The sequence below is a fragment of the Bos indicus genome, chromosome 13 (genome assembly GCF_029378745.1).
Source record: "Bos indicus isolate NIAB-ARS_2022 breed Sahiwal x Tharparkar chromosome 13, NIAB-ARS_B.indTharparkar_mat_pri_1.0, whole genome shotgun sequence".
NCBI lineage: Eukaryota > Metazoa > Chordata > Mammalia > Artiodactyla > Bovidae > Bos > Bos indicus.
In genome coordinates, this window is record NC_091772.1 from 35438296 (window position 1) to 35463291 (window position 24996).

Consider the following 24996-nt stretch of genomic DNA (forward strand, 5'->3'; position numbering starts at 1 on the left):
TCCCAGCTGGAAAGTGCATTTTCTGGCAACTTTGGGGGTCTTTTGAGGACTCTTTGGGGGGAAAATTACATTCTCAAGCCCCTGTTTGGGGGGTTTACAAAGCTTCATGAACCTGTGCTCTTTGCTGAGTTTGTTGCCAGCTCTGGGGCAGGGCTTTCTGGGTGACGTTAGGGGTAAAGAGCTTGCCTGCCAATGCCGGAGAAGTAAGAGACACAGGTTTGATCCCTGAGCTGGGAAGATCTCCTGGAAAAGGAAATGGCAACCCATTCCAGTATTCCTACTTGGAAAAACCCACAGAGAGAGGAGCCCGGCAGGCTATAGTCCAAAGGGTCGAAAAGAGTCAGACACCACTGAAGCAATTTAGCACTGCCTGGGCAGGAAGCAGAGTGTCCCAGCTCCTAAACTGGAGAATTTGACTTGCCAGAATTTAATGATTTGGGCTGGAGCAAGCCTGCTTTTGCCAGTACGGATGTTTGGGAAACTCACCAGTCTTGTCTGTATTCCTTCTGTGGGAAAGAATCCTCACTGCCTCTTCCTGCCTGCAGGAGAGAGGCCACCCACCTGCAATATTCTTCCATCCAGATCTGTGGCTGGAGGAGCAGTGGGCCGAGTATGGTCAGACTTCTGGGACAGAGAGACAGACCCACTTGATCCTTTGAAAGGGATCAGGAACGCACTTGAGAGGTTTATAGGCTTTGATGTTTGGGAGCTTGGGAGGGACCACAAGGATGATACCAGCTGCAAGACCTGCCTCAGATGCCCCTGGACCACAAATGGGACTGAGGCCTCTCCATTGTGAACAATGAGGCCCCTCACCATGGTGTCAGCCTGGGGACCTGACCTGGTGCTGGATGGGTCTTGCCTTTGTAGGTGCCCAGATTGGAGGCTAGGATTCTTTTGAAGCATTCCCACTGCTTTCATTTAAAATATATATTTCATTTAATTATATGCATTTGTTTCTCTTACTACAAAATAATACATATGTATACTAAATTTTTAAAAAATTACTGGAAAGCAAAAAGAAAGCAAATGATATCCTAGTTCAGGCAGAATGACTATTGTTCATTCAATAGCTCTTTCCAGATATCTAGATCTTGATATAAAGCCATTATTTTATTTATTTGTATATTTATAGTGTATAAAATAGTGAGAGAAGCATAATTTTCTTTGTCAAGAAGCGAAGGGACTAACAGAGGAGTCAGGTAATGAATAAATGGACAGACAAATACCTGATTACAAAATGCTGAGCTTGATGAAGGAACATGGCATTTGATGGAAATAATAGCAGGTGCTTTCCAGGGCTTCCCCGGTGGTGCTGGTGGTAAAGAACTTGCCTGCCAATGCAAGAGACATAATAGATGCGGGTTCAACCCCTGCGTCATGAAGATCCCCTGGAGAAGGAAATGGCAACCCACTCCAGTATTCTTGCCTGGAAAAGAGGAGCCTGGTGGGCTACAGTCCATGGAGTCTCAAGGAGCTGGACACAACTGAGGTGATTTATCGACCTAGCCTGCACAACAGCAGGTGATATGACAGGGCTGATGTCACAGAGGAAGGACATTTAGGCAGACCCGGGAAGGACTAGAACAGAAGGAGCCGGCGGTCTCCAGGAATGCAGGCTGAGATAGGCCCAAAGGCCCTAAGACACGCAGACCTTGGCGGGTATCTTACAGAACATTCCTCTGATGGGATTTGTCTGATATTTTTTTTCTCATGGTTGCCTGGGGCCATGGGTTTTTGGAAGTAGACCAGAGAAGTAAATATCATCCTCTTCACATCATATCAAGGGCAGATGGTGTCAACATAATGGCTGCTGTTATGCTCACTTTGGTCACCGGCTTGATCCCCTGTAAAGTTACCATGACCCCTTTCCACATTGTCATCTTTGGAAGGCAGCCACTGTTACTACCCACACCTCAGGAGTAGGAGTTAGGCTTACCCTCTTGAAAATGAAGAATCTCCATATGTTACTTGGAATTCTTCTCCATGAGAGATTTGACTTTTCTCTCCCTTTACATTCAAGTGTTTATATCAGCCGGGACTTGCGTTATTTAAAGTTTGTATGCATTTTTTAAATCTTTTAAAAACTTACATGTTTTAAACCTATACATTTAGGTTACTCCTTTTTGTTGTATGGTAAAGAATATTATAATGAACAAATGTGTGTACAAGATTTTGCTGATCTCTTTGCTCATTTATTGAGTGTATATTTCTAGACATAGAAGCTTGGAGCAGAACATATGAACACTGTAATGTCTCTTGCTATGTTCTGCCAGGTTGCTTTCTAGGTATATTACTCAGCATCTATTTCTATCTGAAGACGATGATACTCCCTGTCTCAACATGTCTTGGTGAGTGTTAAGCATTAAAATTTGTTGAAGGCTTTGTTAAGTTGATAGGAAATGTATCACCTTTTTTAGCAAATTTAAAAAATTTTTAAATATTTTCTAAGATGGTACGAAGAAAAGTGTCTCTATTTTAATTTGTGTTTCATTGCCAGTGAGGGTATATATTTTTGCTGCTTTGTGATGGGGGAACAAGCACAGCTGACGTGGTGGTCTGGCCTCTAGCTCACTGCTGAGCTGTGGTTTGGCTATTACAAAGCATCTCTTTCCTGCGAGAGCCCTAGAATCGCCCAGATAAGAAAGAACATGAAGAAAAAGTGTGGGCTAGGCCCACTTTTGCCATGATGCTCAGAAATGGTAGTTGCTACCCTTCTCTGATCACTCCGCAGTGTGATGGAATATTGTGGAATACCACTAGATGGGAATACTGAAGGCAAAGAAGGTTTTAGGATTTGCCTGATGACCTGAATTAGAAACCACCTTCCTTCACTCAAATCTTCTGTGCTGTATCTAGATGGTGAGCTGTGTGCTCCCCATGCCATGGTGAATATTGCATCTTCCCACCTTGAAGGAAGACCTTGAAGCCTAGCGAAGTCTAGTTAATCAGTACTTTTGGTGCTTTAGTAGGGTAAGTACAAAGCCTGAGTAACTTTCTGGAGCTGGGGATGGTTTCACAGAGGAAGTGACAAAATAGAGCTAGGTCTTCATAACAAATATGAGTTTGTCAGTTGGAGAAAAGAAAGAAGAGCGTTTGACACCAAGATGTGGTGAAGCAGTGAAAGGTTTGGAATGTGGGTATGAAGGATGTATTCTGGTAACCACACGACTGGGATCTAACAGAACTAAGCAGAACTGATGTGCACAACTCCAAGCCTGGGATTTGGGCTTCAGCCTCCCGTACAGGTCTCCCCTGCCCTAGTTCCCTTCCGGATGGCTGGAACGGGGACACTGCCCACATGGTTATGAAAGGCATGCTTGGCGATGGCAGAGACTGTCACCCTGCCAACTGTAACACATTTGTAAAAGAGGATTGCCCCACCAGTATGTCACCTCTGATATTTTTAAGTGAGCAAGAAATAGCTTCTATTGCCATTGATTCATTATGTATCAAACACAGTAGTTTACTATGTACTTACTAAATACACATCAGCCAGCTTACTGTAACCAACAAACCACAGGCAGAGAGGGCAAAATAGTGAAGGGCTTGGAACGCCACACCAAGGAGCTTGGGCCTGTTACTGTAGAAACAGGATGATTTTTAAAGACAGCATAGCATGCTGAGTGCACGTGTGGAGAGAAAGGGACACTCCTTCCAGTCCAAGGACAGCATCCTGGTCTCTGAGATCGTTGCTCAGTTTGGTTTCCTTTGTCAGCCTCCACTAGGCTTAACCAACTTTTGGATGTGCCAGATACAGATTCTACTGGCCTCTTGAGCATCTGCAGATACCTCAGAAATAAATTAGAAGAGACATTTGAGGTAGGTTGTTTAACAATCACAAATTCCTCCTCTTCCTCTGTGTGTGCCCTGTACTTTTCTGCTCCTTCCTTCAAGAGACAGAGTATGTCTGGGACTTCTCCGGTGGTCCAGTGGCTAAGACTTGGCACTCCCAATGCAGGGGACCCAGATTCGTTTGATCCCTGGTCAGGGTACTAGATCCCACAAGCTGCAACTAAGAATTCACGTACCACAACTAAAGATCCTGCATGCTGCAATTAAGACCCAGTGCAGCCAAAGATCTTAAAAAAAGATAGAAAGAGTATGTTTGCTCCCTCCTGAAATAGAGATATGGCCATACGACTTGCTTAAGCTCGTGGGACATTAGCACACGGGACACAGGTTGGCTCAAAAAGCACTTGTGCATCAGAGTTCGGTCTTTCCTGCTCCCCTAGACCTCCCCTAGACCTCTAGAAATCTGGACTGGTCTCCTTAAGATTGAACGAGCACACGGAGAACGGCAGACAGACATGTGAAGCTACCATGGAGGAATCATGCCAAACAATCCATCAGATGACTGGGCCTCGTGAGTGACTCTAGGTGAGACCAGCAGGAGACCTAGCTGAGCCCAGCTCAAGTTGCCAACCAGAGAGTCATGAATAACCCACAAAGTTCTGATATTTGGTTATAGAGCAATAGGCAACTGATACAATAAGGGGAATCTCACTGTTAAGAAGATCACAACTGATGCCAGTACAGAAGAAATCATCAATAGAAACATAACAACCCTGCCTCCATTCACTCAGAACTCCCAGTGATGCCACAGAGCAGCTGCTAATATTCTGTTTGAATATATGGGTTTATTTTTCCACAAAGCTGAATGGAAATAATTTCCTTTAGTCACTCCAGTTTTGTTTCTATTATTTTTTTGTCTTTCTATTTTTGTCCCTTCTCTTCTTTTTAGTTTCTCTTGTGAGGATCGTCTTATTAGATATTTTAACTCCACATAAATTCCTCTCTGTACTTGGGGTAACACCAGAATGTTGAAATTTCCTTTGCTTTGTGGATGCTCATGGTTCTTCCACATGTAGCTTCAATTACTTCTTCTTTTCAATTTCTTGGAGTTTGTGCTTAATTAAGAAAGAAGAATCTTCTTTAGATTTCTTAAAGTTTTCCTTGATTTCTCCCCCAAATTAAATATGTAATCTTTGCATTACAATTATCTGAAATTATCAATATTATTTATATAAATCTCTGTATAGAACCCTGTCTCCTATATGACAGCAATTGGTAATATGAAAAAAATTCAGAATTGCACGATAGGGAAAGTTGTTAGCTATAAAACACTTGCTCACCAATGGTTCTTTAAATTTCATGAATAGAATGCATTTCTTATTAAAGATTCATCTTTTCTATCTGAAAAGTCATATCTTTCAGTCAAAACTTTAACATCATTGTGGTTTTTCTGTGACATTCCTGCATTTAGTCACTAAATATTCAATATAAGTTTTCTGTATACTTGGCTGGGGCTTAGAGATATAAAGATGAATACAGAACTCTGCCTTCAAGATAGAAAGCATGTTGATAGATAATAATACTACTTCAACAAGCTAAGTGTCATAATAGACACACACAGGGCGTTCCAGGAGTTCAGAGGTCTATGTGTGTGTTTGGGGCCAGTTGTGAATAAGAAAAGGTCTGAAGAAGGAGATACTGGATTAGGTTGTAGGTTACAAATAGGAGTAAGTCATGAGATGCATATGTGATGTCAATGGGTTGCTGAAGTTGGGGCCACAAGCTGAGACGCAGTTATGGGAGGAAAACACACAGTGTGAAGTAGGGCATGATGAGGAGGCAGGTGCACAGAGCCTGGCCACTGGTCAGAGACTCTAGAGAACCAGGTTGAGGAAGGGACTTCATTGTGCAAAGCAGAGAGAGCCGCTGGAGGAGTTCAAGTAAGATATGGTGGTGGGTTTGGAAGGACAAGGAGACCATCAGAGCCCATTACCCTTGCATATCTGATAGAGAACAAAGAACTGAAATAGGATAGTGCCAGCTTTGCTGTCGTTATGGGGCAAAGACTTTACTAACTTTGTTGCAAACTTTATTCCCAGGCTTCTTCAGCCTAGTTGGCTGTAAAGAATAAATTTTATAAACGAAAGGTGAAAAGAAGTGCAATGTCCAAGGGGCAGGAGTGATAAGAGATAAATGAAGAAATGGTTAGAAAGTTGAGTTGGGAGAACTTGCAGTCGACTGGCTGTGGAGGTAAGAGAGAAGGAGTGAAGGGTAACTTCCGGGCTCTTGTTTGGTGAGGGAGTGGGTGGCAGAGCCCTGACATGGGGACACAGGAAGGGGTGTGGGTCACCATCACCAGCCTTGGAGGAGACTGCTCCAGCCTTGGCAGAACCCTCTTAGCGTGACACCAGAGTCATTAGTCATTGGTTTGGTTTGCTGGACAGATGACCAGTCAAGTTCATCCTGTTGGAATTGGTCTTTCCCTTCTTGATTTTTGTGCAAGGTGAGGATTTTGGCTGCAGGATGAGGAAGAGAATCAAGCCTTGCTCAAAAACGTGACACCATCATTTGAAAAGTTGTCAGTTTACAGCAAGTGATAGATACATGGCCCAGAGGAAATTTCGCAGAAGTTGTTATTGCCGTGTGCGGAGACTAAGCCTCACTTTACGATCAGACTGGCCTGACGGGCCTCTCTCCCTGCTTCAGAGGAAGGGAACCCGTCTGCTGCTCTTTGAGGGTGGTCATTGACACAATGGAATATGTAGTTGGCATAACAATTTTGCTTAATGGGCTGTACACTTTTTAACACAGGCAGCTCTTCGTGTAAATATTAGTCAGGAAAGAGTTTTTTTTTTTTTTTTTTTTTTTTAATGTTCAAGAGAAGCTGTTTTAGTTAAACAAAGGGCAGGGAGTTCCTTCCTGAATGGTTAAAGTCCTCCTGATTGTATTAGCAATGTGCTGAATACAAACTGCTCCTTGGCTACTTTCATGACGTTTATCAGAATTCTTGTTAAATAGCATTTTCCCAAAAATGATGTGAGGAAAATCAAACAATGGAGCATACAGGTGATTAACCAGGAAAAACACAATGAATAGAAAAGTTTTTATGCTTCTTCACTTTGACATAAAGGGAAAAAATATACACTTTTCTCTTTAAAGATATAATTTGTAGGTAAAAACTCAGTTTCATTGTCACTATTATGTATGTTAACTTTTCATGCTCAATGCAATCTTTTAAAAAAAGTAACATATTTTAAATAGATGCTTATATTATAGAACATTCAGACAATACAGGTAAGAACAAAGAAGAAAATACTCATCTCTCACAATTACTCCATCAGTTTTCTTTACTTATATGAAGAGAACAGCATTCACCAGTTTGTTGCGGGGAGAACATGGTCTGTGACTGGAAGGAACATACGTATGGTTTGATCACTGGAGGCCATGAAGGATAAACTCAAATACAGATACCCAGTCTGCTGGGGGCCCCTAAGCAGAGATGAGCTGGAGGATGGAGATGTGTCATTTTGTGCTTCAAGTTGCAATGAATGGAATCTGCACTTCCAGATTCACGGGATCAAAAGCTGAACTCTTCTATGTAAGAGAAGGGAGAGGATTCTGAGGTTTCTTTTGGGAAAGAGCAAGATGCCAAACTAGGAGGAGGAAAATAGGATCAAGAGAGGTGGCCATGGCAGGAGGGACAGGGAGATGAGAAATTTCTCAAAGCTGTAGTGTCTGGAGAGGACTTCTGGTTTAGTGTGAGATACATGGTGCATCCCGTGTCCTCTGAGACTCTTCCCCAAAAGCCAGGATATTCTTCATCAGTCACTAATGCTTTTGAGGGAGTAGGTTTTTTCTTCTTTAAACATAGGATCCTTGCTACCTGGCTATTTATTATGAGTCCCCCCAGTTACCGGTTCTTTTCTTTTCCACTATGGTTTATCTCAGGATATTGAATATAGTTCCCTGTGCTATACAGTAGGACCTTATTGTTTATCCATCTTATATATAATAGTTTGCATCTGCTAACCCCAAACTCTTAATCCATCCCCCCCTTCCCTCCCTCTTGGTGACCATAAGTCTGTTCTCTGTGAGTCTGTTTCATAGACAAGTTCATTTGAGTCATATTTTAGATTTTGCATGTAAGTGATATCATATAATATTTGTCTTTCTCTGTCTGGCTTACTTCATTTGGTATGATAATTTCTAGGTCCATCCATGTTGTTACAAATGGCATTATTCCATTCTTTCTTGTGGCTGAGTAGTATTTTATTGTGTGTGTGTATACACACACACATATATATACACACACACATACATATACATATATATAATCACATCTTCTTTATCCATTCATCTGTTGTTGGATATTTAGGCTGTTTCCATGTCTTGGTTATTGTGAATAGTACTGCTATGAATTTAGGGCTGCATGTAGCTTTTTGAATCATAGTTTTGTCTGAATATATGCCCAGGAATGGGATTGAAGGAGTAGATGGCACCCATTTGCCTGTTTGTTGAAGGAAGTCCAAGCTAACTAGCGTTAACATTCCCTAATGCAGTGGCCAGAGAGAATCAGTCAATGCTTCCCATTTTTCACTCCAGAATTATGTTTTGTATTTTGTCTTAAGTAGGCATTTTCTTTCCACCTAAAATGAAGAAGTAGAGTTGATCCCCACCCATTTTTCTCTTTTTCTACGTGATTGATGTGGTCAACTTCCGGAGAGTGTGACCTCAACAGAATGCACATCACTGCAAAGTGGATTTCAACTCTTGCAAAAGAGGTTGGGATTTCATGAAAGTTTGCAAGTGGTATTGGAAGAACTACTCAAAACATCTGCCAAGTCACTGACACATGAGGACCTGGCTGCATTAGAGCAGTTGGTAATAGAAACCAACAAAGAGGACCTCAGATGCTGCATCAATGAGTGTGACTTTACTATCAAAGAATTAGGGAAGGCTCCTGGGGAAAGGGATGAAACACTTGAACTGGGCAAAAGCACCCAACTAGCTTTCTGGATTCACTGTGAAACTCAAGAGTGCAGCAAAGCACATCATAGATCTACCTAGGATTAACTCTGTTCTTTCTGAAAATTGGTGCATGGATAGTTTTAACCTACATCATGTAGGGCTGGCTTCCCTGGTGGCTCAGGTGGTAAAGAATCCACCTGCAATGCAGGAGATCTAGGCTTGATCTCTGGGTCAGGAAGTTCCTCTGGAGAAGGGAATGGCAACCGACTCCAGTATTCTTGCCTGGAGGATTCCATGGACAGAGGAGCCTGGCCGGCTACAGTCCATGGGGGTTGCAGAGTTGGACATGAACTTTGTTGGATTTATGAACAGATTATGAACGACTAGCACTTTGCTTTCGTTAAGTGTTAAATAAACTTGTTTTTGCCTTTGTTAGTTTAGTTTTCCCAGATAAAGTTTGAGTCAAACCTCATTTTCAGACTCTTGACTATAAAAATTTTAGCTCATAATAGAAAATCTAAAACATGAACGAATATAGAGGTAATAGTGTAATAACCTCCCTTGTATCCATTATCCAGCTTGAATAGTTAAGTCCCCTACATACAAACCTTCAGGTTGCAAATGTTCAAATGTGTATTCCATCAACGTCAGGCATGAGTGAAACTGCATCTCGCCCTCCGTCTCCTATTGCTGATGACCCTTCAGCTCTACCATCTCCCACCTCCTCTCCCTCCTCCAGTCAGTAACTCTTCTTGCCTGTCCACTCGATGCCAGCCCTGTGTGCCAGCTGTTGTATTCTAGTACTGTACTTCAAGGTACTGTACTGGCAGATTAAAAATGTTTTCCTTGTTTGTTTTTTATGTATTATTTGTGTGAAAAGTATTGTAAACCTATTACAGTACAGTACTGTATAGCCGAACATGTTAGTTGGGTAGGTTAGTTGTTAGTTGTTGGATTTATGAATAGAGTAGACTTATGAACATGCTCTTGGAATGGAACTGGTTCAGTTGTAGAGGGCTTAACTGTATACATATAATACACTCACTCTACTCTCCTCATCCCCAACTCTGTATCCTCTTGCCAATGAAAAATTAATCAGTTGATCTAGGAAAGAAACAGGAAATTTTACTTGAGCCAAATACATGTATATATTTGTATGCACATATATACATATGTGTGTGTGTGTGTGTGCTCAGTCTTGTCTGACTCTTTGTGACCCCATGGACTGTAGCCCGCCAGGCTCCTCTGCCCAAGGGATTCTCCAGGCAGGAATACTGGAATGGATTGCTATTTCCTTCTCCAGGAGATCTTGACCCAGGGATCAAACCCACGTCTCCTGTGTCTCCTGTATTGGCAGGCAGATTTTTTACCACTGCATCACCATGGAGTATAAAACATGTAAATCATATCTGCACAGCTTGTAAATTTCCACCAATTTAAAATTATATTTATTAATCATACAAACCAAGAGATGCAGTATCACCAGCACCCCAGAGGCATGCTTGGGCTCACTCCAATCACTTTCCTCCCAAAGGAATGACCATCCTGACTTTTAGCACTGTACACGAGGGCCGCACAGCCAATTTTGTCCCCTCCCAGCCCACTCCACCCTCCTCTGCCCAACTCTGTATCTTCTTGCTAACAAAAAATTAATCAGGTGGCCTAGGAAAGAAATGGAAATTTTTACTTGAGCCATATTGAGGATTCTAATCCAGGAAGAGCCTCTCAGAAAGGTTTGAGAACTGTTCCACCCATTAGAGGTCAAAGCACAGTTGTCTGAGTTTTTGGAGACCGAGGGCGGCACATTGGATGACATGTGATTGACAGTTTACACAGCCCAGATCTGTAAGTACAAAGTGATGGGTCATTGCGGCCCCTACAATATGGAGGAGGAATGTTTTCTTTAAGGAGTTGTCTTGTTGGTGCCGGGAGAAGGTTGCCCTTTGCGGTTAAACAGGTATTTCTGCTGATGGGGGAGTCTGCCTGATGCATAACGCAGATACAAAATGCAAATGTGGGGAGAGAGTGGGCCAAAGGGCAGAGAAAATTCTTTCATGTTTAAATTTTTCTTATCTTGCCATAAAAATGAATTTTATTTCATGCTACCATTTCATCTGAAAATATTTCAGTATGTAAGTCTAAAACACAGAGACCTAAAATATAAGCATGATGCCATAATAACATTTTAAAGCTTAACCATAATAACTGGCAGCAAATATCCTGAAGATAGAAATTTCCTTGCTTGTCTCATAGGCGTGTGTATTCAGTTGTGTCTGACTCTTTGCAGCCCCATGGATTGTAACCCACCAGGCTCCTCTGTCCATAGAATTTTCAGGCAAGAATACTGGAGTGGGTTGCCATTACCTCCTCCAGGGGATCTTCCCGACCCAGGGATCAAACCCAAGTCTCTGGTGTCTCCTGCTTTGGCAGGAGAATTCTTTACCACTGCGCAACCAGGGAAGTCCTGGTTTGTCTCAAAGGTTTAAGATATTGGAAGTTGCTTGAATTATGATCTAAATAAGATCCACAGGGGTTCTGAAATGTTTTTTTAACCTGAAGGTTCCCCTTCTCCCTTTCCCAGTTCCTAGCACTTTCCCCTCCTGTTTTCTCTCTTCCTCACTGAAATGTTATTTTATTTTTTTGGTTGTTGAACTGGATATTTATTCTACAGAACTTCCCATGGTCTGACCTTCATCACTGCATGCTGTGGTGGTGTTTATTACCTCTTTCTGTCTCATTTTGATTCTGTAACTTGGTAGTTGTTGGGTTTGATCCGATTCAATTTTGATATTTTGGCAAGAATCCTTCATAGGTGGAGTGGAGTTCTTCTAGACACACAAGGCTGGTTGTCTCCTGGTTGTGATGTTTGCAGCCATAGATTATCATTGTTTAGACCCACTGTCATTATGGATTTGTAAAATGGTAATATTCTATTATTTCTTTTTCATTTATTAGACATAATGCTTCTAAAAAGAGAAAATTATCCTCATCAAAAATTTGATTACCCTGAGGGTCAGTTTATATAGGAAATGAAGAATAAACGCTCAATTTTTACCTTTTTATTTACAGCAAAATAAAAATGAGTTGGTGGCCTACTACCTTTGACAGGTGACTTTTGATTCCTGGGTTGGGAAGATATCCTGGAGAAGGGAGCGGCTATCCGTTCCAGTATTATTGCCTAGAGAATTCCATAGACAGAGGAGCCTGGTGGGCTGCAGTCCATGGGATCTCAAAGCCTTGGATACAACTGAGTGACTAACATTTGCACTTTCCCTTTTCATGAACTCTTGTCATGCTTTGAAACATTTTTTAAAAATGTAAACCTACTTAAAAATTAAAAAAATTTTTTTCCGATGTTGGGGGTCAAAAAGGGAGGGGGCGCCAACCTACAATATGTCTTGCCAACCTCTTAGAGACCTTGGCACTGGAATCCATCTTGGCTAAAAGATGTGCACATACATCAGGAAGGACTTTGAGTCAGATCAGAAATGCTCAACGAGCAAGATGATTGGCCAGAGGGAACCTAGAGAGCTGCCCTACAGAGACAATACAAGCCATCCTAAAAGCACGAAGTCCTCCAAGCCCACTCATCCGCATGTACTTTCTCCTGATAAACACTTAACCTGTTACACTACTCAGTCTTTTAGTTGAATTTTTAAATCCTTTTTATTTTAGATTGGAGTAGAGGTGATTACTCTTGCCTGGAAAATCCCATAGATGGAGGAGCCTGGTAGGCTGAAGTCTATGGGGTTGCAAAGAGTCGGACACGACTGAGTGACTTCACTTTCACTTTTCATTTTCATGCACTGGAGAAGGAAATGGCAACCCACTCCAGTGTTCTTGCCTGGAGAATCCCAGGGACGGGGGAGCCTGGTGGGCTGCCGTCTATGGGGTCGCACAGAGTCGGACACCACTGAAGCGACTTAGCAGCAGCAGCAGCAGAGGTGATTAACCATGTTTCAGGTGTATAGCAAGTGATTCAATTATACATATACATGCATCTATTCTTTTTCAAATTATTTTTCCATTTAGGTTCTTACATAATATTGAGCAGAGTTCCCGGTGCTACACAGTAAGTCCTTATTTTAAATATAGCAGTGTGTACATGTCCATCCCCAAATCCTGATCTATCTCTTCTCCCCCACCCTTCCCTCAGGTAATCGTAAGTTTGTTCTCTAAGTCTGTGAGTCTATTTCTGTTTGTAAATAAGCCAAGGGATCTATGTTGAATTTTTTTTCTCCAAAGAAGACAAGGACCAGGGAGAGACTTACATCACACCCAGAGGCCCTCATCGACTAGTGGCTAGGATTTGGCACTCTAAGTGCCACAGTCTGGGCTTGATTCCAGGATAGGGAACTGAGATCCGGATTTGAGCTGCTGTACCCCAAGCCCCACCCATCAATCAGAACTAGCTTGCAAGGCAGAGCAGCTGGAAGGCTTTGAATGGATGTTTCCGATTCTCTGCCAATCTGAAGATTTGAATCTCAAAGGTGGGCTTCCTGTGCCTTCCCTTTCTCTGGCAGGAGACCACCCCCTGCCAGAGAAAGTGATGGGGAAATGTTTGTAGAAGAGAGACTTCGTTGCGATTTCATTTTCAAAAAGACTATGATTTACTGAGCTTGGACGATGTGCTTTTATCCATTACCCACTTATCTCTGGATATCACCTGGGTTTGATCCCTGGTCGAGAAGATCCTTTGGAGAAGGGAATGGCAATCCACTCCAGTATTCTTGACTGGAGAATCCCATGGATAGAGAAGCCTTTGTGGGCTACGGTCCAGGGGGTCACAAAGGGTCAGACACGACTGAGTAACTAACACACACCCACTTATCTCAGAAACATTGTGATGATATGAACTCAGATCCCTATAGAAGAAGAAAATGAGGTTAGCAAAGCCAGAAGCTCATCGGGACCACTTGGCTTGTCAGAAGCCTACAGGGCCTCTCATCTGTCTGTGTGGCTTCTAGGCAAAGTGGTTTCATATCCCCCTGTTCACAGCCCTCTGTGCTGGGCTTTCTGGGGCACAGAGCCCTGCCTGCTCCACAAGACACCTGCGACACCCTTTGAGGACCACATTTCAGGCTTCCTCTTGACATGATACCTCTCCCACCTCCCTCCCCCCAAGAAAGGAGGCCTTCTCGGACCCTCTACGTAAAATGGCAGCCCCCACTTCCTTGTCCTGCCCCCTTTCCTGGTTTTGCATCAGTGCCTTCTATATAAATATTTTGCATCAGTGCCTTCTATATAAATATTTTGCATATTTATTGTGTTTGTTGCTTGCCTGTCTCCCCATTAGAATTTATGCTCCACGGGAGCAGGGATTTCGGCCTGTTTTGTCCACTGCTGTGTCTCTGTGTAGAGTAGTCTCTCAGAGTGCACGCAGAGCTGTGTACCCAGGGCTCCGGGTTGTCTGCTACCTGTGTGGGTTGGAAATGCATCTAACCTTCAGGCGGACTCCCCATCAGCATTTTATCACGGTGATGCCTTCGGGGCCCGAATGATCTGCATTTCCCGGTTCCTACCAGGAGGTGGCAGTGTACTCGCTCAGCCGGAACCGGCTCTGCTGAGGTTTCCCTGATGCAGCAGCGGCTTGGTGCCTCTGGCCCAGGACTGCCCCCATTGCTGCTGCTGCTGCTGCTAAGTCACTTCAGTCGTGTCCGACTCTGTGCGACCCCATAGACGGCAGCCCATCAGGCTCCGCCGTCCCTGGGAGTCTCCAGGCAAACACACTGGAGTGGGTTGCCATTTTCTTCTCCAATGCGTGAAAGTGAAAAGTGAAAGTGAACTCGCTCAGTCGTGTCCGACCCCTCAGCGACCCCATGGACTACAGCCTTCCAGGCTCCTCTGTCCATGGGATTTTCCAGGCAAGAGTACTGGAGAGAGAATTCTCTGTCGATCTACGCCTGAAAGACCTGTCATAAAACCAGATGAAAAGCCCTTCTCTATTTATCCTGCTGAAGTCAGAACAAATCGTTAGTAACACTTAAACATAGATCACGGGGCCTGGTCAAGTATACATTGAAATTACCTGCAAGAAATTCTTGGGGGGCACTTTCGTTTATCTTGGGATGTTTCTTCGTTGTGATTGTTTAAATATCTCCCCTCCCCCACCTTCCCAAACACCTCTATGCCAGTTGTTTACTGAGCTAAATTGAACAACTATTTCTTATGTGCCACACAATTTGGGGAAAACATAGAAATTTTCTTTTGGGAAAATGTTCTTTGTTAAAAATTAAAAAGCAGAAAAATAAGAGCACAGTTCATGTAGCTTTCAACATGAGTAAATATATTTTGATGCTACTGCTGCTGCTGCTAAGTTGTTTCAGTTGTGTCTGACCCTGTGCGACCCCACAAGAGGGCAGCCCCCAGGCTGCCCCGTCCCTGGGATTCTCCAGGAAAGAACACTGGAGTGGGTTGCCATTTCCTTCTCCAATGCATGAAAGTGAAAAGTGAAAGTGAAGTTGCTCAGTCGTGTCCAACTCTTAGCGACCCCATGGACTGCAGCCTACCAGGCTCCTCCATCCATGGGATTTTCCAGGCAAGAGTACTGGAGTGGGATGCTAGGCATGTTTAATAATCATGCAAGAAGTATTACAGATTAAAGAGCAAGACAATTTAATAAACATTTCTTGGGCACCTCCTGTGTGTCTGGCACTAAGTTCAGTTCAGGGAAATAAAATAAGAATCAAAAAAGGTCATTGCTTCCAAGGAACCTAATCCCTAGTGAGAGTCAAAGATATTTGTACAATAAATTATGATACAAACAGAATAAAATATATGATAAAAAAATAAACTGAAAGTGTTCATAGACTATTCACCAAGATTTTTTCTTTTTTTTTCCCGTGCAGTCATGTCTGACTCTTTGTGACCCCATGGAATTCTCCAGGCCAGAATACCGGAGTGGGTAGGGAATCTTCCCAACCCAGGGATCAAACCCAGGTCTCCCACATTGCAGGCAGATTCTTTACCAGCTGAGCCACATGGGAAGCCCAAGAATACTGGAATGGGTAGCCTATCCCTTCTCTAGGGGATCTTCCAGACCAAGGAATTGAAAGTCATCTCTCAAAGATACTACGGGACCAACTCATTTTTATTATGCTGTAAATAACAAGGTAAAACTTGAGCATTTATTCTGTATTTTCTATATAAAGCAGAGTCTCCTGCATTACAGGTTGATTCTTTACCAGCTGAGCAATGAGGGAAGCTCGTTCACCAGGATAGACTGTATATATTCTGAGTCATACAGAGACTTCACTTGAGGTGAAAGAATAAACCTGGATCTGTTACAACTGATTGCTGTAAGAAAAACTAGTTCCTCATTGATATCAAAAGGTGTTATGTCATTAAAAACTTTGGTATGAATACAGTGATAAAATTAAAAACAGAAAAATTAGGATCTAAAAGAAAGTACTTAAGGATTCCAAGGCTAAAGTGTATGTGTGTTTTGTGAGTCAATCAACTCCCAAAGAAGTCTATCAATAATAGATAGATGATGTTTTGCTGATGTTTTGATGATGGTATTTATGTAAATCTACAGTTATATATGTGGAGTTAATAAATAAATAAATATTGATTAAAAATAAAGTTGATACCAGCAATGTTGCACAGGAATGTAGAAGCTGGAAGAAATAATTTTGGTCAGGGAAATCAGAGAAGACTTCCTGGAAGAGGTGGCTTTTACACCATCCCTTGAAAGATGAGCAGGACTTTGGTAGAATGAGAATGGGAAAGAAGTGTATTCCAAGCTAAGACACAGGCAAAACCAGAAGCCCAGAAGTGTGATCATTTTGTGCTCTTGTGTATTTGGAGTGTGGGGCTGGGGTTAAATGTGGATTGTGTGGATCTAGGAATGTCCAGTTCCTAAACAGGCAGGAAGCCCAAAAAGGAAGAAAGAATAAAGGGGAAAAAAAGGGTCAAGGTCTGGCAAATAGATGCTTACTGTGGATTATGAGAACCAAGAAGTAAATCAGAACATGTGACAGCAGTGGCCCTCTTCCCACCTCCCAGTTCTTCCCATTTAAACAAAAATTCTTCCTTTACTTATTTTCGGCTGTGCTGGGTCTTTGTTGCCACACAGGCTTTTCTGTGGTTGCGGCAAGTGGGGGGTGCCCTCTAGTTGCGGTGTGTGGGCTCCTCACTGCGGTGGTCTCTCTTGTTTTGGAGCACGGGCTCTAGGGCATGTGGGCTTCAGTAGTTCTGGCACATGAGATTCGTTGCCCTGCAACATGTGAAATCTTCCTGGGAGAGGGATCAAACCTGTGTCCCCTGCATTGGCAGGCAGAGTCTTAACCACTGGACTGCCAGGGAAGTCCTCCCTTCTTATTCCAGTTTTACTGGAAGAATAAAATGGAAATAGCAAAATATTATCCCTTCTTCTTCCACCTCTTGACTGTCTGGAAAGAGTAATTAATAACTAAAACTACAGGCAATGTTCTGTTGTTTGGATGTACAGTTTATCTCTCCATTCCCCTACTAGAGGGCATCTTGATTTCTTTCAAGTTTTTAAAATTATGAATAAAAGTAGTATAAACATTCATGTTCAGGTTTTTGTGTGGACATAAAAGTTCAGCCCTTCTGGGTAAATACCAAGGAGTTTGATTGCTGGATTGTATTGTAAGAGTACGTTAAGCTTTGTAAGAAACTGCCAACTGACTTCTGAAGTGTCTGTACTATTTTGCATTTTCACCAGCAATGAATGATAGTTCCTCTTGCTCTGCATCCTCACCAGCATGTCAGCGTTTTGAATTTTGGCCATTCTAATAGGTGTGTAGTGGTATTTCACTATTGTTTTCATTTGCAATTCCCTGATGACATAAGGTGTTGAACAATTTTTCATATATTTATTTGCCATTTATCTGTCTTTGGTAAGCTATATGTTCAAGTCTTTTATCTTTTTTAAAATTAAGGTTTTTTTTAATTGTTGATTTTTAAGAATTCTGTATATATTTTGGATAATAGTCATTTATCAGAGATGTCTTTTACAAATACATTATCTCAGTCTACAGATAGTCTTTTTCTTTTGACAGTGTTTTTCTCAGAGCAGTTTTTAATTTTAATGAGGTCCTGCTAACCAATTATTTATTTCATGGATTGGGCTTTTGGTGTTATATCTAAAAAAATCATCAGCTTACCCAGAGTTGTTTAGATTTTCTCCTACTTTTATAATTTTGCATTTTAAATATAGATCTGTGCATGAGAACAGACTTGTGGTTGCCAAGGGGGAGGGGGTGATGGTTTGGAAGTTTGGGGGTAACGGATGCAAACTCTTATATGTAGAATGGATAAGCAACACATTTCTACTGTATAGCATAGGGAATTATATTCAATACCCCATGATAAGCCATACTAGAGAATAATATGAAAATGAATGTATATTTATGTATAATTGAGTCACTTTGCTATACAATAGAAATTAACACAAAGTTGTAAATCAACTGTACTTGAATAAAAAATAAACAGAGGTATATGATCCATTTGAATTAATTTTTGTGAAGTGTGTGAGGGTGTGACAGAGATCTAGATTCATATTTTTGCACTTGAATGTCCAATTTTTCTAGCAACATTTGTTGAAAAGATTGTGTTTGTCTGTACTGCTCAATACATGAATGTGGGTCTATTTCTGGGCTCTCAGTTCTGTCCCATTGATCTATTTGTCTGTGTCTTGAATTCAAGTAGCTACCATCCTTCAACTTTGTTCTCCTTCAGTATTTGGTTGGCTATTCTGAATCCTTTGCTTCTCCATACAAAGTTTAGAATCAAGTTGTCAATATCCATAAGATAACTCTCTGAGATTTTTATTGGGATTGCATTCAATCTTTAGACCAAGTTGGGAAGAATAGACATCTTGACAGCATTGACTCTTTTTGTTCATGAACATGGAATATTTCTCCAGTTATTTAGTTATTCTTTGGCCTGTTTAATCAGAGTTTTGTAGTGTTTTCAAATAGATTTTGTATGTATTGCTATATTTATACCTAAGTATTTCATTTTTAGATGCAATGTAAATGGTATTGTGTTTTTAAATTCAAATTTGATTTGTTCATTACTGGTATGTAGAAACTGACTTTTATATATCAATCTTACATCCTTCGGCTTCGCTGTAACTATTTGTTAGTCTAAGGAATTTGTTGTTGTTGTTGACTCCTTTGGAATATATAGACAATCCTGTCATCTACAAAGACTGTTGTTTTCCTTTCCTGTCCAGTCCATACACTTTTTGTTTCTCTTTCTTGTCTCATTGCACTGGCCAGAATTCTAGTATGATGTTGAAAAGGAGTAATGAGAAGGGATACCCTTTTCTTGTCTCTGGTGGAGCCATTTTTAAGATTTCATTTTTATACTGTTCATTGCAAATGTATAGAAATACACTTGATTTTTGTATACTGGTCTTGTATCCTGACCACTCCATATGCAGTCTTCACATTTATCATTTTAATGGTTGCACACAATTTCATCAAGTAATACCCTATAATTTCCTTAATCTTCTCAACCGGTTAGATTTATATGCTGTTTATAAGGTTCTCATGTTTATAAACACTCCTGCTGGAAATAATTTTGCACATCCAACTATTTTCTTTGTAATTATTTCTTTAGACTAAAGGGTTAAAGGGAATGGATATTTTGTATGTTTCAAATTTTTATTGCCAAATTGGCCTTCAATGGAGTGTTAAAGCCTGAAGCTGATGCATACATGTGCTTATTACCTACAGCTCACCTAGCATCTCATGACAGCTTATCCAGTCTACCACAGTACAGCTGTTTTGTGAGGTCACCAAAATATGAATAAGTCAGAAGGAACAGATGGCCCTTTGGCATGATGGTGTCCTGTTTTGTGTTGCGTCACTTTGACTTCCTTTAACTGTCACCATTAATCCTCTTGTAGACATGAGAATTAATGTAGACATGCACAAGGCTACTGACTTGGTGAGAAAGGTGGGTATAAGCCTTTGGGAATCACCATCACTCCCATCAGAGCTAGAAACACGTCTTGGAGCACCCGCCCCATTGATGGTAAGTTGGTATCATCCTCTGCGTTGCACAAAGCAAATGACTGTCATCAAAATCATCAACATGGATGGTGCTTATCCCTCGCTCACTATGTACAGGGAACTGTGTTATGCGCCTAACATCTCCTTTAGTCTTCACAACCCTGTGAGGTAGGTAATGTTAATATTCCCATTTCATAGGTGAGTTAACTAAGTCTTTGAGAGAGTAAATAACCATTCAAGCTCTCTCCAGTAATAAGTATTGAACCAAGGGTTGAAGGTAGGTTTGTGTGGTCAGCGTCCTTGCACTAAAGCATCATGACGTATCTGAGGAACTGAAAGACTGCTTTGCAGAGATAATAGCAATAGTTTTATAAAGATACTAACATCTAAATCATTTGCTCCACCTCAAAAATAGCTCTGAGACATCACAGCACTGCAATGAAATGTTTAACCACCAAGTAAACAGCTTCAGACCAGCAGATGAAATAATTTGATTGTCCAGTTAACTTTCAGGGAAACTGGCCAGGTCTGCCTGTGGTCCACTCTGGCCATACGAGCTGGCCTTTCTGTTCACAAGTTCTGCACCTGTTTGGTATGCTAAGTCACTTCAGTCGTGTTCGACTCTGTGTGACCCCATAGACGGCAGCCCACCAGGCTCCCCTGTCCCTGGGATTCTCCAGGCAAGAACACTGGAGTGGGTTGCCATTTCCTTCTCCAGTGCAGGAAAGTGGAAAGTGAAAAGTGAAAGTGAAGTCGCTCAGTCATGTCTGACCCTCAGTGACCCAATGGACTGCAGCCCCCCGGGCTCCTCTGTCCATGGAATTTTCCAGGCAAGAGTACTGGAGTGGGGTGCCATTCTGCTTTCAAACCCTTCCTTTCCTTGTGCCAGCTCCCTCACAGATACAAAAATAATAGCTTTCTAGTAGGCTCCAAAACCTCCTGCTTTTCATATAAGATGTGGAAATGATAAGACCATGCAGAAAAGTTGATGAAACTAGCGCTGAAATTTAGTAATGTTTCTAAAAATAGAGCTCTGAAAGATTTAACATTATAAGTCACTGTGATCCCCAGAGAAAAAGCGATGGTGGTGGAGGTGTCTTCCAGTAAGTATGAAAGTGTTTTTTTCTTACCCCCTCAAGAACATTTTCCTTTGTAATGTGGGGTCACCTGGCATTTTTCAAAGGACACAGATAGTGCTAGTGAATTCAGATGACAGTGAAGTTGTGGGGGGGGGTGGGGACCCTGGGGCAGTGATGGCAGGAACTTAGGATCAGGTCCTGACTCTGTTGGGTGACCTTGGACAGATCATGAGCCTCTGGGTTTAGTTTGCTTGTATGTGAAATAGGAGGTCACAATACCTTGCATCACAGAACTGCTGTGAAAAACAGCTCTAAGTGAGATACTATTTGGAAAAGAACTTTGGAAATAACAGAATTACCCAAATGTCAAGTAGCGGTTGCACCACCCACTTTCAGCTTGTTTGAGTTGAGAGAGATTCAATCAGCTGAAGTGCCAGGGGCAAAGATCCTGTGTTTAATTTGATTTTCTGATATTTTCCAAGATTCAGTTAAAAGTTCTTACTGACACAAACCTTCTTAGAGATTTTTCCAAGCTTCACGTGGCCTCTTGCTTGTTTTATCCTTCTCCACTATGCTGAACGAACTTCCTCTTTAGTTAATGTGGTGTCTACCAGGTTTCTCTTTCATAAAGTTTCAAATTTCTCCTTTCTGATTAAAAAGTAATTTGTGGGGAGATACTTTGAGACTGCATAAGTATCCTGTTCCTATCAAGCCTTAACCGTTTGTTTTAATGGATTCTGATTCCCTTGTTCCTTCTACATCCCTTGGTGACTCTACTATAAGAAAGGGCTATCTCTTTCCCCCATTTATTATTATTATTTTTTATTGTGTGTGTGTGCTCAGTTGTGTCTAACTCTTTGTGGCCCCATGGACTGCAGCCTTCCAGGCTCCTCTGCCTGTCAGGCTCTTCTGTCCTTGGAACTTTCCAGGCAAGAATATTGGAGTGGGTTGCCGTTTCCTACTCTAGGGGATCTTCCCAACCCAGAGATGGAACCCACATCTCTGGCATCTCCTGCATTGTCAGGTGGATTCTTTACCAGTAGTGCTACTTGGGAAGCCCATTTTGTTTATGAAAACTCACAAACTCATGGATTGTCATTCAGTGCAATGGGGCATAATCTATCATTATCATTACTTTGATGGTCAGTTGTCTCCACTTTGACCAGAGGCAGGGGTTTAAGGGTGGCCAAGATTGTTTTTGGAGAAGGCAATGGCACCCCACTCCAGTACTCTTGCCTGGAAAATCCCATGGATGGAGCCTGGTAGGCTGCAGTCCATGGGGTCGCTAAGAGTCGGACACAACTGAGTGACTTCACTTTCACTTTTCACTTTCATGCATTGGAGAAGGAAATGGCAACCCACTCCAGTGTTCTTGCCTGGAGAATCTCAGGGACTGGGGAGCCTGGTGGGCTGCGGTCTATGGGGTTGCACAGAGTCAGACACGACTGAAATGACTTAGCAGCAGCAGCAGGATTGTTTTAATCAGGTATGGTGGGATGTACAGATATGACAATGACTATCATGAAAGGAGACATGTGTCTTCCTCATGGATCCCTAGACATGGGAGGATGCTCACGAGACCATGTGGGGAAGCACCATACAGGGCCAGTCAGGAGACAGAGGAAGTGGGGGGAGAATGTGGGAGCCTTTATTATCATTTCCACAGGAAGGAATGGGTGAGGTGCGGTGGGTAGGGTCAGGATGGGCTGGTTTCACCCTTTCAGCAGGCTGTGAGCCCCAAGGACTGCCCTTCCTTGTCGAGAGCCTGGCCTTGGGGTGATTCAGGCAGGAGAATAGGGACCCTGACGCTGAGAGCCCAATAGAGGATGTGGTTGGGGTATGGGCTCCAGAATGGTTGATTTGCATAAGAAATGGTTGATTTTCATATGATTGCATATGAAAAACAGGCTCTGGAGGAGTTATTGACTATCTCTAGGAATTAGCTAACCCTGGGAGGGACAGTCCCTCCAAAGTCAGCAAGGCCACAGATGTCAGTGCACCAACTACAGAAACAGGGAAATGGCTCTTACAGGGAATCCCAAGCTAGCATCTATATCCTTTTGACATATCCCTGCCATTCTCTTGAGTTTTCCTTATTTTCTGGCACAAGAAGTCTGCCCTTCTTGTTTTGATATGAAGATCCATTTTGTCTGGTTTGTGAGCTTAGAATTGTTTTAACTTTCAAAAATCCAAAAGGAGAAAAACCAACAACCCTTAATTTCAAGTTCCGTGTTGTTGTGTCACTCAGTTGTGTCCAACTCTTCTCAACACGATGGACTGCAGCACACTGGGCTTCCCTGTCCTCCACTACCTCCTGGAGTTTGCTCAGACTCGTTGAGTTGGTGATGCCATCCAACCATCTCAAGCTCCTAAAGGATTTCTAAATTCTGGCAACTGTGGGTTGGAGGTAGGCAGTCTTGTCTCCTCTGAGGATGTGGGTCTCGGACGCCAGAGAAAGGATCTAGGAAAAACTATGGGAGCATTAAGTCTCTGTGATCCTGTGTTTTCCTCATGGGTCGCCTCATTATTTCATCTATAGGGCATCTTAGGGAGCAAACTGGTTCTACTCCACTGGGTCTGGACCTAGTCTTTTCTTGGGAGTTTGGGCAAAGTCGTATTTAGGTCTGGAGATGTTGACCTACTGGATAGGACACTGGTTCATTAGACTGTGTTTGCGGGGAGCCCTCAAAGTGGGGAAGCAATTATAGTATATTAACACATGTATATGGAATCTAGAAAGATGGTTCTGATGAACCTGTTTGCAAGGGCAGCCATGGAGACACGGACATAGAGACCAGACCTTAGAACACAGCAGGGGTCGGGGGAGGAAGGAGCGGGTGGGATGTGAGGAGAGAGTAACATGGAAACGTACACTCCATATGTAAAATAGATAGCCAGTGGGAATTTGCTGTGTGACTCAGGGAGCTCAGACCTGGGCTCTGTAACAATCTAGAGGGGATGGATGGGGAGGGAGGTGAGAGGGAGGTTCAAGAGGGAGGGGACACATGTATACCTATGGCTGATTCACGCTGATGCTTGGCAGAAACCAACACAATGTTGTAGGACAATCATCCTTCAATTAAAAATAAATAAATTAAATTATATATTAAAAAAGGAGGGAGGGGGGAACCAGTACTGAGATCTAATGTGAAAGTGACAGCCATTGAGCTAGACCCGAGATCACATCAATTATGGGTGGACAGCCTGACTTCTTGTTTCTCCAAGTATGGAGCACAGACCAGCAACCCTGGCACCCTCCAGAAACTTGGTAGAAATGCAGACTCTTGGGCTCTGCCCCAGACTTGCTGAATCAGAATCCTTGTTTGAACATGATCCTGGAGGTTCCTGGGTGTCTTACAGTTTGAGGAACACTACTCCAACAGCCCAAACTACTGATCTAGAGCTTTGGGAGTGACAGGAGAGCGAGTCTGTTCTGACAACCAGGTGAAGAAACCCAGCAGAACCTTTGAATCTTTCCACCTGGCTTCAGAAGGGTCCCCAGCACCAAGAGCAGAGGAAGAATGGAGGGGAAATGAAAGAACTATCATTCTGTGTCATGTGGAGTCTGTTCAAGGTGCTGGGCACTTTGTTTTCTTAAAATAGATTCCTATAATACCACATACAATCCTGTTCATAAAAGCATGTGGGGATAGGATTAGTGCTCTTAGAGAATAGACCCCAGAGAGCTGCCTGCCCCTGCCACCACTTGAAGACACAGCAGGAGATTCCATCTAGGAACCAGGAAGCTGGTCCTTGCTAGACCCCCAATCTGCTGACACATTGACCTCGGACTGCCCAGCCCTGAGGACCATGAGAAACAGATGCTTGTTTAAGTCGCCAGTTTGCCACTCTTTTGTTATAACAGCCCAAGGTAGATTGCGCATCTCACCCGCAACACAGTCGTGTTTCTGGAGGCCAGTGGTGGTGGCCATTGAGGCAGGACCTCCTCCCTGGGCCTCACCCATGTACAGTGGGGAAGATGTCTGTAAAATCAAACCACCTCTCTCTTCTTCCAGATGAAAGTTTCTCAGTCATGTCTGACTCTTTGCCACCCCATGGACTGTAGCCCACTAGGCTCCGCTGTCCATGGAATTCTCCAGCGAGAATACTAGAGTGGGTGGCTATGCCCTTCTCCAGGGGATCTTCCCAACCCATGGATCAAACCC

General features: G+C 42.6%; 1 long non-coding RNA gene across 2 annotated transcripts in view; it reads left to right on the forward strand.

The window, feature by feature from the left end:
* The window catches only part of LOC109568009 (uncharacterized), a 62198-nt gene that overhangs the window by 24620 nt on the left and 12582 nt on the right, over positions 1–24996 (forward strand). Inside the window, exons 3-4 of one of the 2 annotated variants that reach the window (XR_011570042.1) lie at positions 15612–15875; positions 19664–19773. The exons of the other annotated variant lie outside the window; for it this stretch is intronic. This is a non-coding gene — a long non-coding RNA (uncharacterized lncRNA). The remainder of the gene's footprint in view (positions 1–15611; positions 15876–19663; positions 19774–24996) is intronic. 2 annotated transcript variants of the gene reach the window in all.